The 21032-nt window shown below is 45.1% G+C and overlaps 1 protein-coding gene and 1 non-coding gene across 6 annotated transcripts in view; one reads left to right on the forward strand and one right to left on the reverse strand.

Annotated features, from left to right (window-relative positions):
* The window catches only part of Paqr8 (progestin and adipoQ receptor family member 8), a 51192-nt gene that overhangs the window by 22389 nt on the left and 7771 nt on the right, over positions 1-21032 (forward strand). For all 5 annotated transcript variants that reach the window (XM_021198390.2, XM_029539043.1, XM_029539042.1 and 2 more), the window contains one exon: positions 19400-19579. The gene's annotated coding sequence lies outside the window, so the exon portion shown is untranslated. The remainder of the gene's footprint in view (positions 1-19399; positions 19580-21032) is intronic.
* LOC115064138 lies at positions 3024-3153 on the reverse strand. Its single transcript, XR_003843994.1, has one exon. It is a non-coding gene; the product is annotated as a small nucleolar RNA SNORA17 (small nucleolar RNA).

Consider the following 21032-nt stretch of genomic DNA (forward strand, 5'->3'; position numbering starts at 1 on the left):
AGGGGGAGGGGGAGGGGAAGGGAGGGGGAGGGGGAAGGGAGGAGAGGAATGGGAGAGAGTGGAGAAGGGGGTAAGAAGAGGAGGAAGGGGATTAGGAGGAGGAAGGAGGAGGAAAGAGGAGGAGGAGAAGGAAGAAAAGATGAGGAGGAGGAGGACGAGAAGACGACAAAGAGGTTAAGTTGGTAAATTTTGGTACTTGACCACACAGAGGGAAAGTAATACACTAAGCTACAAGGGGTAAACCTGAAACTCCGGGGCAGAGTGTGGTGCCTGGTGGAGTGCCAAGCAGCTTTAAATCAGGAGGTGGCTGGGTAGCTCCGTGAGAAGGCGGGGTTTGAGGAAGACCTGGGGGGACTTGTTTATCTCCTGGCAGCTATGGTGATCGTAATCTAAGACTAAATCTTCCAGGGCCCCGTGGGCGTGGGCGCTGTGGCAAAGTGCAGACAACGTTCATGTTCAAGTTCATGCAGTGTCACTGGGAGGTAGCTGAGGTTGAAGTTGGGGTTGGCCACATTTCAGCTTGATTAGAAAGACAATCCAGGCGCTCAGGTGGCACCTGCACTGGCTTTAATGAGATGTCACGTGAGACCACAGGTCAGGTGACTGCAATGATAAATGCTTGTGACCCTTTCTAAAGTTGAACTACAGCCTAGAAGCAAAAACAAAAACAAAAACAAAAACAAAAACAAAAAAGACCAGAGGTGTGATTTCCTTTGTTTCTTTCTTTTTAACTTGGTTTTTCAGGTTGTTATTGAGCCCGAGTAGGCTTGGCTTCCTGGGAGCTGAGAAAGCATTCATTTTCAGTATGAATTGTAAGTCCCTCATAACCTTGGGATTTGCAAAGTTTCTTCTGACCTTCCTATCAACATCTAAGTAAGGAGGGAGCTCAGATATCCTCATTTCAGTTACTCTTTACCTAATACATCATGTGACATGGAACAAGGAGCCGCCTAGAAAAGTCTGTGACCTGGTTGTGTTTTGTGGTGAACTTAGGAGACCAGGGTAAATGGTATCAACTTACCACTGTTTAAGACAGCGCTTTGTACTTATGACAAAATTAGGAAGAAACTGGCACCTTTGCAGTCTTCAACAGATTCCCACAACTCAGTTTTGCTATCACTTTGCTAGATGTGATAAGGAAAGTGGTGTGCTTAGCATGAATCTCCGCTCTGCAATCAGGAAGACTTGTGGCCACCACACCCTGACTGTGAGGAGGAGGTTCACACAAGGGGGCGGCCAGTGACTTTGCCCCTCCCACAATCCTGCTCTCTAGCCAGGGGTTCTGAAACTGCACTGCAGGGATGGGGAGGGGTGGAAAGAGGCTCTTTCACCATGTGTCCTTTCCACACTATGATGGTCATAGTTGATTGCCTGAAAAAAATATTCCACCAACCTTGAAAATGGCCTCTACTCCAGTTTTTGGTGACCAATCTGCCTAATGTTTGACTTCCTTTAGTTTATAAACAAAGTTCTTCCCTCTCTTCCACTCTCCTTCAACCCGTCCCTTCCTTTCTTCCACTCATGCCTTCCTTCCTCCCTTCCCCTTCTCTTCCCTTCTCCCTTCCCTTTCTTTCTTTCTTTCTTTCTTTCTTTCTTTCTTTCTTTCTTTCTTTCTTTCTTTCTTTCTTTCTTTCTTCCTTCCTTCCTTCCTTCCTTCCTTCCTTCCTTCCTCCCTTCCTTTCTTTTACTTTTTATTGGTTCTTTATGAATGTCACATCCTGCATCCCAACCCGTTCATCTCCCCCTCCCCTCCTTTTCCCTCCACCCTTTCAACCTCCCTCACAACAGAGGCATAAACATTCCCTGTGAAAGCTATAGTGTGTCACAGTGTCTCCCACAGTATAGCCTTTTGCCCGCACTTTTTTGCTTGCAAATGTTCATTGCGATGAATCTGGTACAAGGCCTCTGGCTTCTGCTCCTTTGTCACTACTGGAAGCTCACTGGGACTCCGCTTCAATACCCTGTTGCTGCCCTGTGTCATGGAGATCCCATGGGTTTGAATTTGCAGGACCAGCCTCTTTATGAATTCCAGCAGTTCATTGATGGGGTGTATGTTGGGGTGGGCCAATTCAAAGCCGTGGATCTGGGCATGAGAGGTATCTAAGCTGGCTAGGCTATAGGCTCTCCCGCTTAGGGCTGTCTCACCAGCAACCCCCCCCCCCCGAAACCAGGGCCAGCTCAACCCTGCTGCCCAGGTGAGGTGCAGGGCCTGGTCCCCTGAGTGCTGCAGCAGGGGAGGGGCAGGGACAGTTCTCCTGCTCAGATGACCTCAGGGTCAGCTCTCCTGCCTGCCATAGGTGGCAAGGAGTGGATGAGGGGCATCACTCCTTTGCCTGTGTTACCAAACAGAAGACAATGGTGGAGCCAGCTCTCCCACATTCGTGCCTTTGGGGACGGATAGCCTGTACCCCTGCCATCAGCTCTTCTCTGCTGCCCAGGCGAGGTGCAGGGCCTGCTCTCCCAAGTGCTAGTGCTGGTGAGGGGCAGAGCCAGTTCTCTTGCTCTCATGACCCCCCAGGGTCAGGTCTCCCGCCTGCCACAGATGTTGATGGGTGAAGGCGGAGGAGATCTTCCTTCATCCGTGCTATCACACCAGAGATGAGTGGTAAGGCCAGCTCTCCCATGCTCATATCCTTGAGGCTAGCTCACCTGCAACACTCAAAATGTGTGGGTCTCTCAGGAGCTGTTTCAGGAGTGTTATGTCTTGGTCGTACATTAATGCACCAGACAGGGGTGCATGATCTGTTCCCTCAAGCCTGTGTGGGATCAGACTGATGGTCATCTCAGGCTATTTCCCTGTCTGGGCCCCGTGGTGTGAGTCTGGTGGTCGTCTCGGGCTTGCTCCTCACTGGCTGCCTGCTTGTGAGAGTTGTCCCAGCTTACTCCACCTGAGGCTGAAGGTGGGCTAAAGGTCCAAGGTGGGTTCTTCTAGTCTCCAGCTTGCTCTCTGTCTTGGGCACCCATTCAGACCTGCCTGGAACAGGATTGTTTGTCGTCTCAGGCTTGCTTTTTATTTTTCAGGGAATGTTAGGCTATTAATCATTCAGACATTCATAAGTCAGAACACTGAATATAAATGTAGGCTTTCTCCTCTCTGCCACCTCCTGACACATATGTGACATTAGCCACATCTGCAATGCCTCTCGTGGCAGGCCTCTTTTTATTTCTTATACAGGGGATTGAACCTGAGGCTTTGTACACACTAAGTGTATGCTTTACACTGATCCACATCCCTATCACCGGGTAAGATTCTTGGTGCGTGCTTTCCAACCTAGGTGCTTTCACAGTAAAGAAAGAAAAGGGATATTTTCTTCATCTTTGTGCATACCCAGCTGTGCACAATCATCTCTCCCTGGCTATTGAGCCCAGAGAACTTCCAGTACCTCTGGTTTCTCTCGGCAGACAATGCTGGGAATAGAGCCAATTGTCTTACCCCAGGGTCAAATGATCACATGGGAATAGAGCAACTTCTCTCTCTGATAGATCTCTATCAGTGGGAAAACAGGACTTAGTAGCCATTCTGTGTGTGTGTGTGTGTGTGTGTGTGTGTGTGTGTGTGTGTGAATTTGACAGGAGTTAAAATCATCAGAGAGAAAGGAGCCTCGGTTGAGCAAATGCCCCGATGAGATCCAGCAGTAAGGCATTTTCAACTAGTGATCAATGGGGGAGGGCCCTCACCCATTGTGAGTGGTGCCATCTCTGTGTTGGTGGTCCTGGGTCCCCGGTTATAAGAAAGCAGGCTGAGCAAGCTAAGAGGATCAAGCCTTACAGTGGTACCCCACCATGGCCTCTGCATCAGCTCCTGCCTCCAAGNNCCTACCCTGTTTGAGTTCCTGTCCTGACTTCCTTTGGTGATGAACAGCAATGTGGAATTGTTAGGGTTAGGGTTAGGGTTAGGGTTAGGGTTAGGGTTAGGGTTAGCTTTCCTCACCAAGTTGCTTTTTGACCCTGGTATTTCACAGCAGCAATAGAAACCCTAACTAAGAAAGTAGCGAAAGTGTAAAAGTCCAGTGAATTCAGCAGACACTCTGGGTTCTCACCGAGAGGAAAAGGAATTTAATCCCATGTAACACAGTATTTATCTCTAAGAAATCACAGCCTCGTGTGGGTGTAGAAGAAACATCCAGATAAGTACAGGACAAGACTGTGTCTGAATGGGACATGGAACTAAAAGAAATGCAGGCTATTTGCTGAGGCTGGATGGAGGAAGGTGTTGCTTCATGCTTTGGTAAGCTAGCATCAGAGAGGTGCCTTCAGAGATGGCTAAAAGTCACAAATAGGGAGAAAGTCACTCCCAGTAAAGAGATCGGCTTAGACGAAGACCCCCAAAAGGAAGCCCCAGTTGAGCATCTACTTAAAAGACGTGACCATGCAGATTCGTTTGTCAAAATAAATATCTAGAAACACAAGAGGATGGTCAAAGGAATTATGGTATATAGCTAATGAGAAGTGGTTATATGGGAAAATAAGTCAAATACAGATTATAAAATGATTAATGGAAAAATAAACATTAAATGACAGAAGGAGGCGGTAGAACAGTGAAAATAACATAAGGGTTAAAATAGACTACAGGATATAATATTTGTGGATGTATAATTTTGCAGCATTTTGATATTATCATTAATGTTAATACTTATTCATAATTTCATAATGTCTTCAAGAGAAAACAGTGGTCGATAAACAACTAATTCAGTACATAGCAACTGTTGCTGGGGAGGAAGAGGTTTCAGCTGAATCTGTCTTACAGGGAGATTGATGACTTAGAAGAAAGGTGCACACATTTATATGCATGCATATATTTAAAATCTGAGGTAAATATGGCACACTAAGATTTGACAAACCCTTGTTTATTGTCTATACACTTGAACTATTTAATAATTCTAAAATGAAGTGCATGGAATTAGTGGCACCCACCTGGAATTGCAATACTTGTGAAATCAGAAGTTCAAGCAAGAGAAAGTCACATGGAGCATTGGGTACAGCAGATGATGTCAGAATGTCCCTTGGAGCCCAGTATGCCATGGTCGGAAGGCAGCCGTGAGTTCAAAGTTCAAGAACAACTGCCCTACAGGCTACCCTAGGATATGATGGGGACCCTGTGTCACACACACACACACACACACACACACACACACATGCACACAAGCATGCACGCATAGACACACACACCAGAGGATGGAAGAGATAGTCACAGAGAGAGTCAGACACAGAGACAGTCTATGGCCTCTGGTGCTCCATTCTGTTTGCTCTCCTTCGTGACTTCAGAGCAGGATGAGTCCCACAGATGTAAACTAGGACTGGGCCATGGAAACGCGTTGACTGCCAAGGTCAGGAATGTGAGCTTTCGTTGGCAGTTGGAAGTTACCAGAAGCTTTGGAGTCTTCCCCCCACCCCTTTTTAGCTGAGTTTTAGCCAATCACATAAGATAGAACTCGGGCCAAGAACAGTCAGGAAACGGTCACGGTCGGTGATGCTGGGGCAGGATGCAGGTCTGTAGACAGGAGCTAAACAGCATCAGGTTTTCACTAGTCATCCTACCCAGAGCACATTTTATCTCGTCAACAAGGACAGGTTTGCTTGTTTGTTTTTGTTTTTGTTTTTTTTTGAGACAGGATTTCTCTGTGTGGCCCTGCTGGTCCAGGAACTCACTCTATAGACCAGACTGGCCTCCAACTTACCACCCACCTGGCTCAGAAAGGACGGGTTGTTTTCTTTTGTTTTTTAATATGCAACTTGTTTAAATTTTAATGTCTAGAAGTCCTTAAAGTCTATACAGTCCCCACTGTCTTAGTTTTGATTTTGAGACAGGGTCTCACTGACATGCACAGACTGCCCTAGAGACGACACCGTAGTGTAGCCAGCTTTGAACTTCTGGTCCTTCTGCCTCTGGTTCCTAAGTAGCTGGGACTGTAAGCCTGCACCCCCAAACCTGGTGATGGGTTTAAGTCTAGACTTCAAGGGTCTGTAAGTAAGAAATTAGCCAGGCCAATAACAAAATTACGTATGCCAGACATTTGTTTGTGATCCTGTCGAGGACAGATAGGCGGATAAAGGGAACTCATGGTTAAAAAGCTAGGACCCATAATGGTCTCACAACATGTTAGGACTTCCCACAGCACACCATAGAAGAAGAAAGAAGAAAATGGAAAAACAAAAAGAAAAGAAACTATGTATAATTCGGGTGGGAATGGGCAGGCAGACTCTGTTAATGGTAATGAGGGAAGAATGGGGGCTTCTGTGTGCTGGCTGGTGATTAAGAGAACTGGCTGGCCCTGGGTCACATTTGTGTTGGGGCGCCAAAGACTCAAGTCACGTGGTTGGACTAAGAGAAGGAGGACCAGACGTTGTAAGGAACACATGTACAAAGACACTGATAGGAGTCAGGGCCCTGGTAATCAGGAGAAGGAAGTATGAACCCACTATCTTGGAGCTAAAGTAACCCTGATGATAAATAGCGTCCACCTTTGTAGACAGCACAGGAAAGCCCGTAGGCGGTTAGTGTAAGGAAGAGGAAAGCTGTCGCTGTGTGGCAGCTTTTACTGATCTGAACTCACTGATGTTTCAAACAAAGCCCCTCCATCAAATAGCCAGTGGCTTCTTTTTTTTCTTTCTTTTTTTCTCCTTTTTTATTAGATATTTTCTTTATTTACATTTCAAATGCTATCCCAAAAGTTCCCTATACCCTCCCCCTCCCCGCCCCTGCTCCCCTACCCACTCACTCCCACTTCTTGGCCCTGGAGTTCCCCTGTACTAGGGCATATATAGTTTGCAAGACCAAGGGGCCTCTCTTCCCATTGATAGCCGATTAGGCCATCTTCTGCTACATATGCAGCTAGAGACATGAGCTCTGGGGGTACTGGTTAGTTCATATTGTTGTTCCACCTATAGGGTTGCAGACCTCTTCAGCTCCTTGGGTACTTTCTCTAGCTCCTCCATTGGGGACCCTGTGCTCCATCCAATAGCTGATTGTGAGCATCCACTTCTGTGTTTGCCAGGCACTGACATAGCCTCACAAGAGATCATTTCAACAATATTGGTTGTGAATTGCTACTAACTGTTAAGGAAAAGGCTGCACTAAGAGATGACTAGTGACTTCAGAGGTGCCTTTAAGAAAGCTCTCACAGAGTAACCTGGGGAAAGAGGGTCTAGCTAGTGCTAATGGGTGATTGCCAGGATGCCTCACCCAGTGTCAACTCAGAGGCCACCCCTCTTGCTATCTACATCTAGATCTACCTGTTAGTTTGTGGTGGATATATATATATATCTCAAGTTGTTGGACTCTTGTGATGGGAGCAGGGTCTATCTGTGTGGTATTGTCCGTTTAAGGATTCAGTGCTCTGGCTCTCACTTATTATCAGTCAAGTGCCTCAAACTATGATGAAGCGACATTTTTGTGATAGTATGCTTGTGTAACAAGCTCAAGATAATTAATTAAAATTAAAAATGTTTGGACAACTTCCTTATGCATTTTGGTGAGGCTCACCACTTCCAAGTAAAGGAAAACAAGCAAGTCATTATGGTGTTATAGACTTAAAGTGTTCCCCCACATCCATGTGTTCAAATCCTTATCCCACTATGAGGGTGTTAGGAGCTGAATGGCATTGATAGCCTAATAAAAGACATTGATTACCTAATAAAAGGAAGCTGGCTTTTGTGCCCTGCCGGAGCCCAGCTAGAGGAGAGCTGTCTGTATGTCACTTACCAGGCAGTAAGCCTGTTAGTACCTTGTTCTTGGCCTTCAAACCTTCACAGCTGTGAGAAATAAATATTTGCTGTTTAAAAACCCCTTTGGTTTGTGATATTAAGCTATGGCAACCTGAAATGCCAGGACTTGATTGGTTCTGTCTGAGGTTGTCCTCAGTGTCACAGAGAGATTCTTTCAGAGCCTGAGTTTAAGCAGGAAGCAGATCTTCGCAGACACAGTGGGGCACAGTGGGGCACAGTGGGGCACAGTGGGGCACAGTGGGGCACAGTGACATTGGCAGTGTGCAGTGAGTAGCTTGCACAGGCAACCAGGACAGGCTGTTCTGGCTTTCCCTGCGCATTAAGAATAAGAAATTAGGTCCCCAACCCTTCCCTTGTCTCTCATCTCTGGCGTTATTGGCCTCCCCCCCCCCTTGCCTAGATCTCCAATCCCTGAATCTTTATTAGGCCCTCTTGGGACACAAAATTACCAGTGACAGAAGATGAAAGAGTCAAAGCAGGCTGGTGGTCTGAAATTCAGTCAGCAATTTAAGGATGGTTATAGCTATCTACCATGTAGATGAGCCTGACACAGGTTCCAGTGTCCCATGCAAGTGCTGTTTACTGTTGTAAAACACTGTGATTTCATTGCCAAAAAAAAATTCATTGCTTTTGCATGGGTGTGAGAAGGAGTGTGTCATGGAGCCACTGTGAAAGTAAAGGGACAAGTTTGAGAGCTGGTTCCATCCTTTCACCATGTGAGTCCCCAGGAATTGAGCTTAGGCTCGGCAGCAAGTGCCTTTACTCACTAAGCCATCTTGCCAGCCACCATTGTTTTTGCTATCTCTGCCTGAGTCTTACCATATAACCCAGGTTAGTCTTGAATTCACTAAATAGGCCAGGCTGACTTTGAACTTATGACAGCCTTCCTGCCTTATCTTTCTAAATGCTGGGATTGTAGGTGTGTGCCACCTATGCATTGACTGTCGTTAGAAGCAGGCAAAGGACGTCTTCTTTCATTTTGTCTTTGAGTAGTTGTTATCTATTGATGAATCCTGGGGTCCCTTTTCTCTGCTAGTTACAACCATGGAATAAGACCATGTTACAGTCTCAAAGAACCTGGGCTGGAGGGACAAAGCTCTCTCTACCACAGTAGTGAAATTATGTGTGCATCTGGCCATAGCATGTGAAACTGTTAGGTGAGCATTCTAAGAGGGAGAGCCATCGAAATTGCCAGAAGACGGCTTCCTGGTAACTCAGAATTGAACTAAAGCCTCCTCTACGTTATCTAAGGAGAATCCGAGAATCAAGTGATTTGATCGAATTTATAGCAAATAAGTAGGCCAGATCTGGGGACCCTTTGAAGTGTGTAGCCCATGAGCTGCAGAGGGGTTAATGTAAAGCATACGGCTGCTAGGAAGATGCATCCGTGTGGTGTTCCAATTCCACTCTAAGAAGGCAAGGACATTCCCCAGATAGAGTGGAGATGAGCAGCTCCGTGCCGTTCACCTGGGATGACCCAGGTCCCGGAAGGTTTGCGGTTCCATGGAAGCCGACTGCCTGTGAAGCTAGAACAAGCCAAGGGGGTGCATAACTGCAGCCAAACCACACCCAGTGAAGCCAGTCGCTTTGTTGGAGAGGGAAGTCTATGGAGACTCCTTGTCCCTAGCCTTTAATTAGCAGGTGTTTCAGACAGCAGGGCTTACCCTGACTCAAGCAAGCAGTCTAGAAAGAACAGATGAGCCTCGTTAGCCAGCAGGCCACCTAGCTGATTGGCTTTAGAGTGGTCAGTGCGCTCTACTGAGTTGTCCCCAGCTCCTCTGACTTTTCCCTCCCTGTGACACAGATGCTGCGTGTCATGTGAGGTAGATGCATTCTGTGTACACAGAGATGCCTTTTGAGGAGAGCACCTGCTCAAGTAGCATTAGCTGAGATGTGGGTGGCAAAGCAGGATAGCACAAAGCGCTGGAGGGCCTTTCCTTTTTCCTCTCACTCTCATTACATACAGAGTCATACAGGACGGCTCAGAAGGCCTAGAAGATGACGAACCTCCCTGTCAATATGAGACAGATGTAGCTTGGGGTGTGGAGCATGCGATTTTTCTTTATCTACTTTTCTTTAATATGAGAAACAACTGAAAAGAGAAGGACCAGTCCCACTGCTGCTGGTTGCACCAATCCGAACATTCCAGGTATAAGTTACAGAGCTGGGGTTTATCAGCAAAATAAAATAAAATCAACTTTAAAACAGCATCTTCAAACAAAGACAACAAAACCTTAATGCCTATGCCTCCAGCCAGAAATCCCACACGACACTCAGAGAGACTCCCCAGTGTCCTGGAATAAGTAGACCTGCTGCTTTTTCCCTACCACTGGCTTCTGTCAAATCAGACGTGGTCAGGTTATTCTAAACAGCCTCGTTAGCATGCTAACCAGACAAGTTCAAACCCCACAGACAAACTGTATATATTCTATTAAAATGTTGAGGTGCTTTTTGAAGGGTGGTACTTTAATTGCTAGTGTTCATTTCATTAATTAATCACGCCTTGCCAATCTTGAGATATTTTTGTCAAACATTCTTGTTTCCCAAATTGAAATAGTCCTAGTTTTCCAATTATACAGGTAAATGTTGAGAAATCCCATAATGATTATATTTACCTAAGAAGAAAAGTAGATTTCCTGAAATCCCAGCACCTGGTGATATCAGAGCTGCATTAATTCTACGCACAGGTATGTTTTCTGTGTCACACTTCTGTGTTTGCAAAAATAGGACACACTTTTATTTCTTCCTTGTAGTAATGCCTTTCATTTACTTATTTAACAAGTCTTTTCTGTGCTTGCATGATGTACTTGTAGTCACTGTTCAAAGTGCAGGGATGCTCCAAGAGAAACGGGGATGTACAATCCTCCTGTATTTCCAGAAATGAGATGTAATAAATATTGCATAGACTTGTAATTTATTCAGTCTAGTCTTCCATTTTTGGATACTATTTGTTGGGTTTTCTCAAATATAAGGGAAACATGCACTGATTGTTGGTGAATCCAAGCTAAAATTATCTCGGCTAATAATAGTATTTGGTCAGTAACACTAAGCCTTAAAATATGACATTATAAACAACGATATGATTCTTGGCAGACGTCACAAAGATCCGGGAGAGCCCAGAAGTCTCTTGCTTGATAGATGACTGAGGGTTCTTGAAGCGCCCAAGTCTGCGCCTAGCTCTGTCTCGGTTTTCAAGGCTCCCTGGGGGTGGGGGGCAAGTCTCCAATTCGAATTGAGCCCATGCTGTTGTGTTAGCTGACAGTGCTCCTCAGACCCTGTTGTTATGCAGTGATGTACAAGGCTGACCTGGGGATTCTGGAAGCATTTCTTTTGACCTCTATCGAGAGTATTTGCTCTTCTGCTCTTTGCCCAGCAACCAGCAGGGCCACCTTCCTGCCATCTGTGCATCCTGCACATAATGGCATGGGGTAATGTCACAGGATCTGTTTGTTGATGATTTCAGTATGAGCAAGATATAGCCCGGGTGAATTCTAAAATCCTACTGTAGCTGAGCTTATATGGACTGGGATGCTGAGACATGGAGGGATGGTGGCTCACAGCAAGTCTCATGGTTAGCAGTAGAGCCATACTGACAGCTGGAACTTCTCTTCTCACCCGCGTCATCCCATGCAATTGGCAAGTCCGAGTTTGTGGTACGGTTGTGTGGAATTTTTGGAATGGGCCAAGGAACACCATTGCTTTGGAGGGTGTCTTGGTGGTTAACAGTTAAAATGTCTTTCATCCCACGCTATCTCAGTTTCCCAAATATGGCGTCTACTTGATTTTCTTCTTTGTTGATCTGGGAGAGGCTTTTTGGGATTGCATGGAATCTTAGTAGCAGAATTCAGTAACTGTTTTTTGCTTTCGTTTTTGTTAGCATGCATTATTTATATGCGGTAGGAGGTTCATTATGGCGTTTTCATACATGTGTACTGTGTTGGCCTGCTTTCCGCTAGCATCTTTAGGCTGGGATGGCTCAGTGCATCAGTTTTGTAAATCTGGCCACAATGAATCAGTTGTTAAGAGTATGTTTGCCGCTTTTGCAGAGGACCCTGGCGGGATGGTGGCTCCCGGCAAGTCTCATGGTTAGCACTGTGAACTCAGTCTGTGAGAGCTGATGTTTCCAGGCTGGGAGAAATCTTTATCCATCCTCAGGACCACACAAGCAAGGCGTGAGTTTACAATGGGAGGGAGCCAGTTGGATTGTCCTCTGTGTCATCAGGTACATGTATTTTAACTGTTTTCACAGGATTACAACCACCACCAGAAACTTGTCATTTTATCTTTACTAAAAAGGAAAGGTATTCATGTATTTGTCATCAGTCTAAACTAGATAACCAAAACCAAGCCTTAAGTTTAGGGACTAGAAAGAGGGCTCAGTGCCTAATAGCACTGGCTGTACTTTCAAAGGATGCAGGTTCAGTTCCCAGCACATACATGGCAGCTTACCGCTATCTATAACCTTAATTCCAGGAGATCCAATACTCTCTTGTGGTCTCCAAGGGCACTAGGTACACACGTGGCACACAGACATATATGTATGCAAAATACCCATACATATAAAATATACTAAAATTGGAAACAACAGTGATACATTTATCCTTTTAAAAAGTACTTTGTTTAGTATTGTGACTTGTTTGTTACTTGCTTGAGACTGGGTCTCATTGGATGGCCCTGGTTGGCCAGAAACTCAGGAACTAAATCAGGCTTCAAGTTCACAAAGGTCTTTCTGCTTCAGCCTCCAAGAATCTGAGGTACAGTGTGTGCCACCACACCCAGCCTGTGATATTTTTTTTAAAAACATTTAATCTACTTTTATTTTTCTGTTTTGCCTTCATTTTACATTTTTATTCTGAATAATTTAAGAATTTCTTAGTATAAAACTTTCAGCATGGAGCCTTACAAGACATAGATATGTTATATAACATTTTATAATTTTTATTTTTGATATTAAATGAGTTCATGGTACACATGCTATATTTAGCATATTATTATTAAGATTTTTTTGTTTGTGCTTTGGGTTTCTCCAGACAGGATTTCTCTGTGTAGCCCTGGCAGTCCTAGAACTCACTCTGTAGACCAGGCTAGCCTTGAACTCACAGAGATTTGCCTGCCTCTGCCTCCCAAGTGCTCGGATATGGATGTGCCGCCACGGTCCAGAGATATTTTTAATCTATAATCACTGGACTCTGGATGCAGAACCCACAGACACAGGGAGACAGCGGTGATGGTGAGGGGTATGGGTGTGAATATGTTATAAGAGTTGGGGGCAAAAGGCTCAGCTCCAGGAATTCTAACTGATGGGGTGCAACCACCTATTTTGGTGTGCCTATTAAAGAGATGCTTGGTGGTCAAAGGCAGATGAAGAATTTAACCAATGGGGCCACCCTGGGAGCACGGATAAAGGTGTTCAGTGACTTATCTTCCAAAGGGTCATGGTAGCTTTACTCTAAGAATCAGCCAGGAAACAGGAACTGTGCATAAGTAAATAGCTTAGGTAAACAGGTCTGGCTGACCCCTGCCTGGTTCTATAGGATGGCTTAAAGACATCCTTATATTTTGAGGGAATAAGCTAGCCACTTCTGTAAGATGATCCTTCATTCTGTAAGATGATAGGGTGACTTGTCTTCGAAATTCTGGAATCCAAAGTGACGTCTAGGGCACCTGAGGGAGTGTGTGTGTATGTGTGTGTGTGTGTGTGTGTGTGTGTGTGTTTGTTTGTTTTGTTTTTTAAAATTTATTTATTTTATGTATTTGGGTACACTGTTACTGTCTTCAGACACACCAGAAGAGGGCATCAGATCCCCATTATAGATGGTTGTGGAGGCTGGGAACTGAACTCAGGACCTCTGGAAGAGCAGTCAGTGCTCTTAACCGCTGAGCCATCTCTCCAGCCTGATGGAGTCTTAGGAACTGGTTGTAAATGCCTAAAGGAGATAGGAACAAGCCAGAGGCAGATCCATTGGTTGGTATTCTTCGGTTACTTACCTTGTGAGCCAAGTACAGAGCTGAATTGTAGAGGCTTCTCAGCAAAAGCAGTGCCTGTCATGCTAAGTGGTGGCTTCTTTGTTCCAAATGTCACCAGAACATTAATGTGTATATTTTATCTTTCCAAAGTACCCCTCACTTCTGCCCACCTTACTATTATTTCTTATTTTCCTGAGGCTTGGCTAGAGCGGAATTCACCTCCTCTTACCTACATCTTTTGGCAGTCACACTGAGGAGTTCAGTGTCTTAGCTGAGCCTGACAAACCCTGACAACCAGTCTTCTTGACTAACAACTCAATAGTTCTTCCCTCCCCCTTTCAGAGCTATTCAGTCAATAGTCATTAAGCATCTTCCATATGCTAGATACTATTTTAAATATGGTAACTTCTGCAAAGCCAGTCCCTGTCTTGAACTATCTGGTGACTCATGAGGACGTGGGTGGAGTACACCAATGACCATGTGCAGGGGAGAAGTGAGTAGAGAAAGCAAAACTGGATACTACAAGAACTAGGCAAAGCTCTAACTCGGCCCACCTGATGAGGAATGGCTTTTTCTTAGAGAGTGAGCTGGAGTGGAATGGTTAGAACACAGTAAGGTTGTAAGCGTGGAAGCAACTATGGGAGATGGAGATGGAGACTGCTGGACACTGTAGAAGAAGATTCATTGCTGCGACCCAGGCTCCGGGCCATTGACATTGTGTGGCCTCAGGGGGTAAAGGGTTTCTACAGAGAAAGACCCAGGCTGAAAGACAAGGCATAGAGTTTGCATTGTAAGCAAGTGGGCATTTGTGGAGGAACAAGATGACAGAGTTCCATTTTAACTATCACCAGGAAGTAGATGGAGACCATACTGAAGGTTGAGGGTGTGAGGCAGGGGAGGTTTACTAACAGAAGAAAGGATACTCATGGGGCTGATGTTGCTATAGTGGAAGTTATTGTTAGAGTTGTGAGTTAAAGAGAAGAAGCATAAATGAAAAAAGCACATGGATTCTAGAGATGATGTGCTGAAGCCAGTAGGCCTGGATGTCCTGAGATGCAAGGGAAGGAGCAAGTTTGGACTGAAGATGTTTGAAGATGGTGACTTTGAACTGCCTATGCCACATTCAGCTGGACACTTTTAGAGCAGTTGGTTATTAAAAACCCTAATCTCAGGGACGCTCTGGCCAAAGGAATATTTGGGAATCTTCTGGTCTAGATAGTAGCTGAAGGGCCTGGAAAAAGAATCGGGGTGGGAGGAGGGATGAAGATGGTCAAGGTAGCTTCTGGGGCTCCCATAGTTGAGAGGGATGGTAAGAGAAAAGAACCGAGGGTGACACTGGGAATCTTTCATACTCAGGGGAGATAAGCATTGGAACCTGCTGAAAGGGAACAGTGCTGCTTCCGTCCTGCATTTACTTCTGTTGCTGTTTTGGTTGTCTTGAGACAACGTCTCACAATGTGGTCAAGTATGTCCTCGAACCCTCAACCCCTCTGCTTTCCAGGTGCTGCCTGGGTCTGTTAGCCCGTGCCATCCCTCCTGGCACATCCCCCATTTTCCTTCTATAATATTGAACCTCATCTCTCACTGATGCCTCTGCACTTACCCCATTCTCTCTTATATTACTCCCAAATAGTCCCCCTGCTGTGGGCCCACCAAGAAGCCAGAGCATCCCTCCATTCATATTTTGTTCCTTTGTATCCTTCTAGACCTAATACCTCCATGTTCCTCATGACTGGCCTACACTAGTCTGTTCCATAGAGATTTGTTTGGGCTTCACTCCACTCTACACTTGATTTTGGGCTAACTAGTGATTTGGGCTGGAGAATTCTCTTTAGAATAAGTCTTTTGAGGAAAAGGGTCTAATTTTAATCTTTCTCTGTGGTCTGGAGTCTGGAGCAGGCTATTTGCTGTTATAGGGAAGTTCTCCTTGAACAAAGTGGCTGACTTGAGTTTATCTGTTTGAAGAGGCGTCTTGAGGATTGAACATGCAGTTGTCCAGAGGGAAGAAGGCAGCCGAGTAAGTCTGTAAGGGATTTCATTCTGAAGTGGTATCTTGGTTGGCTGCTAACTTCATCATAGGAAGGAGTATGTAAGGGAGAAGTCAGGAGTGAGAGATGGGTCTTTGCTCAGAACAGTCACTAGGAATGTGGAATGTACTGTACCTGTATCAATACTGAGAGGTCAAGATTCAAAATGGACTCAAACTTTATAGCTGGTCTTTAGAGCCTTCCTTCTACAAGCAATGTCCACTCTGGCTCAATGAAAATAAAGACTATTGGGTAAGAATATCAAGGCTCCATGAGAAGTGTCTTAGGAATTTAGTGTTAATAAGAATTATAACTCATTGCCATGACTATATAACTGGAGTATAAGCGCTAAAGTGTGAGTTCCAGCATCCATGATGAGTTGGGTTTACTGGCCTATCCAATATGACAAGTAAAGTCTCAAGTGATGGTGAAAAGAGAGAGAGGGGAGATTTACTCAACACACTGGGAAGAGGAACAGACTAGTGAGTCTAGGAACTCCCAAGATGGTCTTCAAGTCACTAAAGAAGAAGTCCTTATTTCTTGAAGGGATCAATCTAGACTTCAGTGTGATATGATGACCTGTTATATCCTGGATAATTCCTTTAGGTTAAGAGGGTGGTCGGTCCCATCAAGTCCTTTTGGCTGTCCTAGAATTAAAGGTAACTGCAGGTTTAGGACAGTGACTTGCTCCTGAACTTCAACCACGAAAGAAGATGAGACAGGTTGGGAATATGAGACAGAGTGGTTAATATGCATATACAGACTCAGGCTGTCCCAAAGTAAAGGTGAAAGATCTACCGCGAAGGCAGTGATGTCACGCTTCCATCTTGCAATCAGCTTCCTTGTAGGCAATGATAAGGAGTTAGTGGTTTTTTAATAAACAGCATGGGGTGTCCGTTATGACTGTGGTTTTGTTGATTTCTCTCAAAGGGAGGGTTTCCTGTCAGATGAAGAGGTAGTTACTTTGGAAAGAACAGTGAAGTAGTCCCCTCTCTTTCTGACAGGTTTAGCATTTCATACCCATGGACCCCCAAAGGAAAACGTAAGCCTTTTGTCTTTAGAAAGATTAGATCTTTACAGCCCCCAAATTGTTGGGCCATTTAAGAAATGATGTTCAGGGTTGGATAATGGCAGTTTTATTGCTGAATAACCAGGATTCACTTGCAGGTACACAACACAGAGTTATGAAGGAGATTCAACAACTGAGGTGGCTGCGTTTTAAACATCCAATTTGCAAAGGAAATGGTGATTTTGCTGTGTGTGTGTGTGTGTGTGTGTGTGTGTGCATGGGTACATGGGTGTGTGTGTGTGTGTGTGTGCATGTGTGTGTGTGTGCATGGGTACATGGGTGTGTGTGTGTGTGTGTGCATGTGTGTGTGTGTGTGTGCATGGGTACATGGGCGTGTGTGTGTGTGTGTGTGTGTGTGTGTGTTCCTTTGAAGTTAAAGTTAATATTCCTTCGGTTTTACCCCTTTCTTTTCATTCTTCTAAATAATTAATTTTATGTATATGAGTACACTGCAGCTGTCTTCAGACACACCAGAAGAGGGCATCAGATCCCATTACAGATGGTTGTGAGCCAACATGTAGTTGCTGAGAACTGAACTCAGGACCTCTGGAGGAGCAGTCAGTGCTCTTAGCTGTTGGGCATCTCTTCAGCTCAGTCTTTCCCCTTTCTGCTTCTTAGTTCCACAGACCTCTTCCTGGTTGGTTTTTCTGTGAGAGCAAAGTAGAAATACCCAATGTTAGTAGAAATTCAGCATGCAGTCAGAAAGGGCGTGAGCAGCAGGAAGATTGGGGGAGCTGTAATAACAGGCTCAGCAGCCATAGCTCTTTGAAGACCAGCATGTGAGCAGCATCGCACACCATCTTCTCTCAGAGCAGACTGATAACCACTAATTCCCAGAACTGAATTATGCTTCATTCCATCCATTAACCTAACCCTAAAGTTTAAGTCTTTAGAAATTCTTTTGTCATTTGGTTATAGGGACCCACTGATAGATATCCCATCCCAGAGGATAGGAATGTGAGAAGGGTGAATTTGCAAATTACTGTATCATTTACCTCTGGATACAGAACTGTATGTGGTTGGTATGAATTTCCCAACACTATGGAAAATGTCCTATTGCTGTATCTGAATGGAGCCTACTGCCCAGTGTCTTTCTGCACGGCTTCCTACCCTCAGTGTCTCCTAACCATAAAACTGGAATGGTAGTAATTTCATTTCTTTTTAAAAAAGATTTATTTTTATTTATGTGTGTGTGTGTGTGTGTGTGTGTGTGTGTGTGTGTGTGTGTGTGTGCTGCACATGCGCCGGTGGCCACAGAGGCCAAAGGAGGTCACTAGATCCCTTGGAACTGGTATCACAGGTAGTTATGAGTGGCCTGAGGTGGCGACTGGGAGCCAAACTCAGGTCCTTTGAAAAAAGCAGCAAGCTCTTAAATAATGCCCTTACCTACTTTACAAGAGAGATAACAGGAACCTGGGTATGCACAGCAGAGTTCCATAAAAACCAGCATCTCCAGAAAAGATGTTGCTAATGGCAGCGGGACATATTTGAAAGGTCACTCTGTCTCCCAGGTTCACCCCTGTAGATGCCCTCAAGCTTAGCAGCAGAAGCCAGGCACTGGACAATCAGTGATAAAGACACCAAGTAGTGCGCTCTCTGTCTCTCCCCTTCTCTCCCCCCTCTGGACAATCAGTGATAGAGACACCAAGTAGCGCTCTCTCTCTGTCTCTCCCCCTTCTCTCCCCCCTCCCTCCCTCCTTCTACTTTTAGACAAATGATGATATCCTAATATTACTTCCTTCTATTTTGTCTTTTTCTGTGTTTCTCTTTCTGTATTCCTTGTTGTTTTTCTTTTGGTGCCTTCAATTTCTATGTTGAACCTTAGTTCAGAGTCTGTTCCTGGCGAGATACTATGGTTTTGTGTGTATGTGTGTGCACACATGTGCACATGTGCTCCTGTTTGATGGGTGCTGGATAAGTGGCTGTCTTGGCACAGGTTGATGAATGCCATGATAGAAGAATAAGGCACACACAAGCCACCATGCTTGTGGCAATAATAACAATGAGTACATTTTCGGGTTTAGAACCAAGCATCTTGTTAACTACTTTCCAAGCTTCCTGTATTCTAGCTCTCACTTCAGTGTGTGAGACAGCTCCTCATTAACTATTTCATAGATGAGAGATTTCAGGCTAGAGGCATATGTCCTGTGGCATCAGTGTTCAGGACTGGAACTCAGGTCTCTCTGCCAGTGTCACACAGAGGAGTTCACTCAGAGATTGCATTCTAGGTTTGTGACTAAACAAAAGTTTTTTGAGTTGCAGGATATGGTAGAACTATTTACTTGAGGCTGAAGTGGGAGTTTCATGTGTTAAAGGCTAGCCTTAGCCTGTCTCATAACAACAACACAAACAACAACAAAAGCAGAGGTGTCGAAGAGATAGTTCATTGGTTAGAGTGCCTGTCAGTCTTGTAGAGGACTCGGGTTTAATTCTTAGGTTTTACCCATTTGTTAGTCCAGTTCCAGGGGAGCCACACTCTCTTCTGAGCTCCACTGGAGTCAGGCGCATGTGTGGTGCATGCAAGCAAAACATCAACTAAAACACACATACTCATGAAATAAAATAATTTCATAAAGTAAACTATCTGTGCTCTGCCTGTTTGCTTTCTCAGGAGTTCCTCAGGTCCTGACTGATGCACTTGAAGTAGCTTCTCTGCCAGCTCTAGCTCCCTGCTTGTTTGCAGAAACCCCGTGGTTCATCTCGCACCTCAGCTGGAGCGTGGCCTGCACCTCTGTCATAATCCCACTACACGTCTCTTTATGGAACACTACAGACGCTAATCTCTACAAAGGCAAGTAGCCTCCCTTTTTGGTCATTGTATTCCTACCACCTAGAACTTATTGCCTAACACAGAGCCCAACCCAGGGACCACTTAGACACTCACTGATCACCGTTTCACACCAGGCAACTTAGACACCACAACAATGTACACAGCAGGTAAAGTTCTTACCTTCACTTTATAGAAGAAGAGACTGAAACATGTAAAGTTCTAACTGGCCATTCAGGAAACAGCCAAACCAGGGCGTGGCTCCAGGTTGTCCTCAACTTCTTTTACATTTTTATTCTTTTTGTTCATGACCTTTTTTTTTTTTTAATCCTTACTAGATATTTTTCTTTCTGTATTAAAAAAATGGGAAGTTGAGAGACTATACTTTCTAAGCAGTGCTTGCATCCCCTTTAGTTGAGGACCTTTGAAAGAAAGGGTCCATTTAGGTAAGCAAGAATTTAAGTTTCTTCAGGGAAAAAAAAAGCTTAGAAAATAAAAGACACAGAAGATGCCTGTGTGTTAAAAATGGATTTTACTCAGTGAATACACATGAAAGTCCATCAATTTTTTGATATAACTCTTGTTATATCTCCTGATTCCAGTGGAGCACAGAAGAGAGTGTAGCTGGTCACCACCTAGAAATCCTAAGTATAATGCAAGCATTTCAGAGGCCTGAAATTCATCACCTATGGACATAGTTATCCAGGAGAGGCAAAGCCCAAGCTACTTGCTTCCCTGAGCACCAGTTAATGAAAAATAGAGCAGTCTCTGCTGTCAGATTTTAGTTATATTTAGGCCATGCGTTTAGTTTCTCTGTTGGATGAAGGCTTGACACAGGTGTTAAAGATAAGAATATTAGGCATTGAAGGGAGCCATCTTTGCTCTGGGTCACCCAGCCTCTGGTGAGAGGGTATCTGGGACAGAACCGTTTCTGGCTCCAGACATACGGGCACCTTCCCTGCCAGAGGAGAGGTGTCCACCTGGGAGGGCTCTCGCTGCCTGAGCTGGTAAGGGAGCCATCTTTACTCCGGGTCGCCCAGGCTCCAATCTGCACTGGTGAGAGTGTGGACTACAGAAGTTACACAGCTTCTGGGACAGACAGAAGCAACAAAGCTTCTGGGACAGACCCTGTTTCGGGCTCCAGACATCTGGGCACCTTCCCCGCCAGAGGAAAGGTGGCCACCCGGGAAGGCTCTGTCCACCAGAGCAGGTGAGAGAGCCATGTGTCCAGGGTCCCTCAGAGACTAGTCTGTGCAGGTGAGTGAATAAACTGCAGAGGCAACACATCTTCTGGGACAGGCCCTGTTTTGGGCCTACATCTTCAGCCAGGATTCAGGTCTGAATGCCAGACCTCTGGGCACCTTCCCTACAAGAGGAGAGCTTGCCTGCAGAGAGTAATCTGACCACTGAGACTCAGGAGAGAGCTGGACTCCCAGGACTGCTGACAGAGGCTAACAGAATCACAGGAGGAACAAGC

This window comes from Mus pahari, chromosome 5, assembly GCF_900095145.1.
Source record: "Mus pahari chromosome 5, PAHARI_EIJ_v1.1, whole genome shotgun sequence".
NCBI classification, from domain to species: Eukaryota; Metazoa; Chordata; class Mammalia; order Rodentia; family Muridae; genus Mus; species Mus pahari.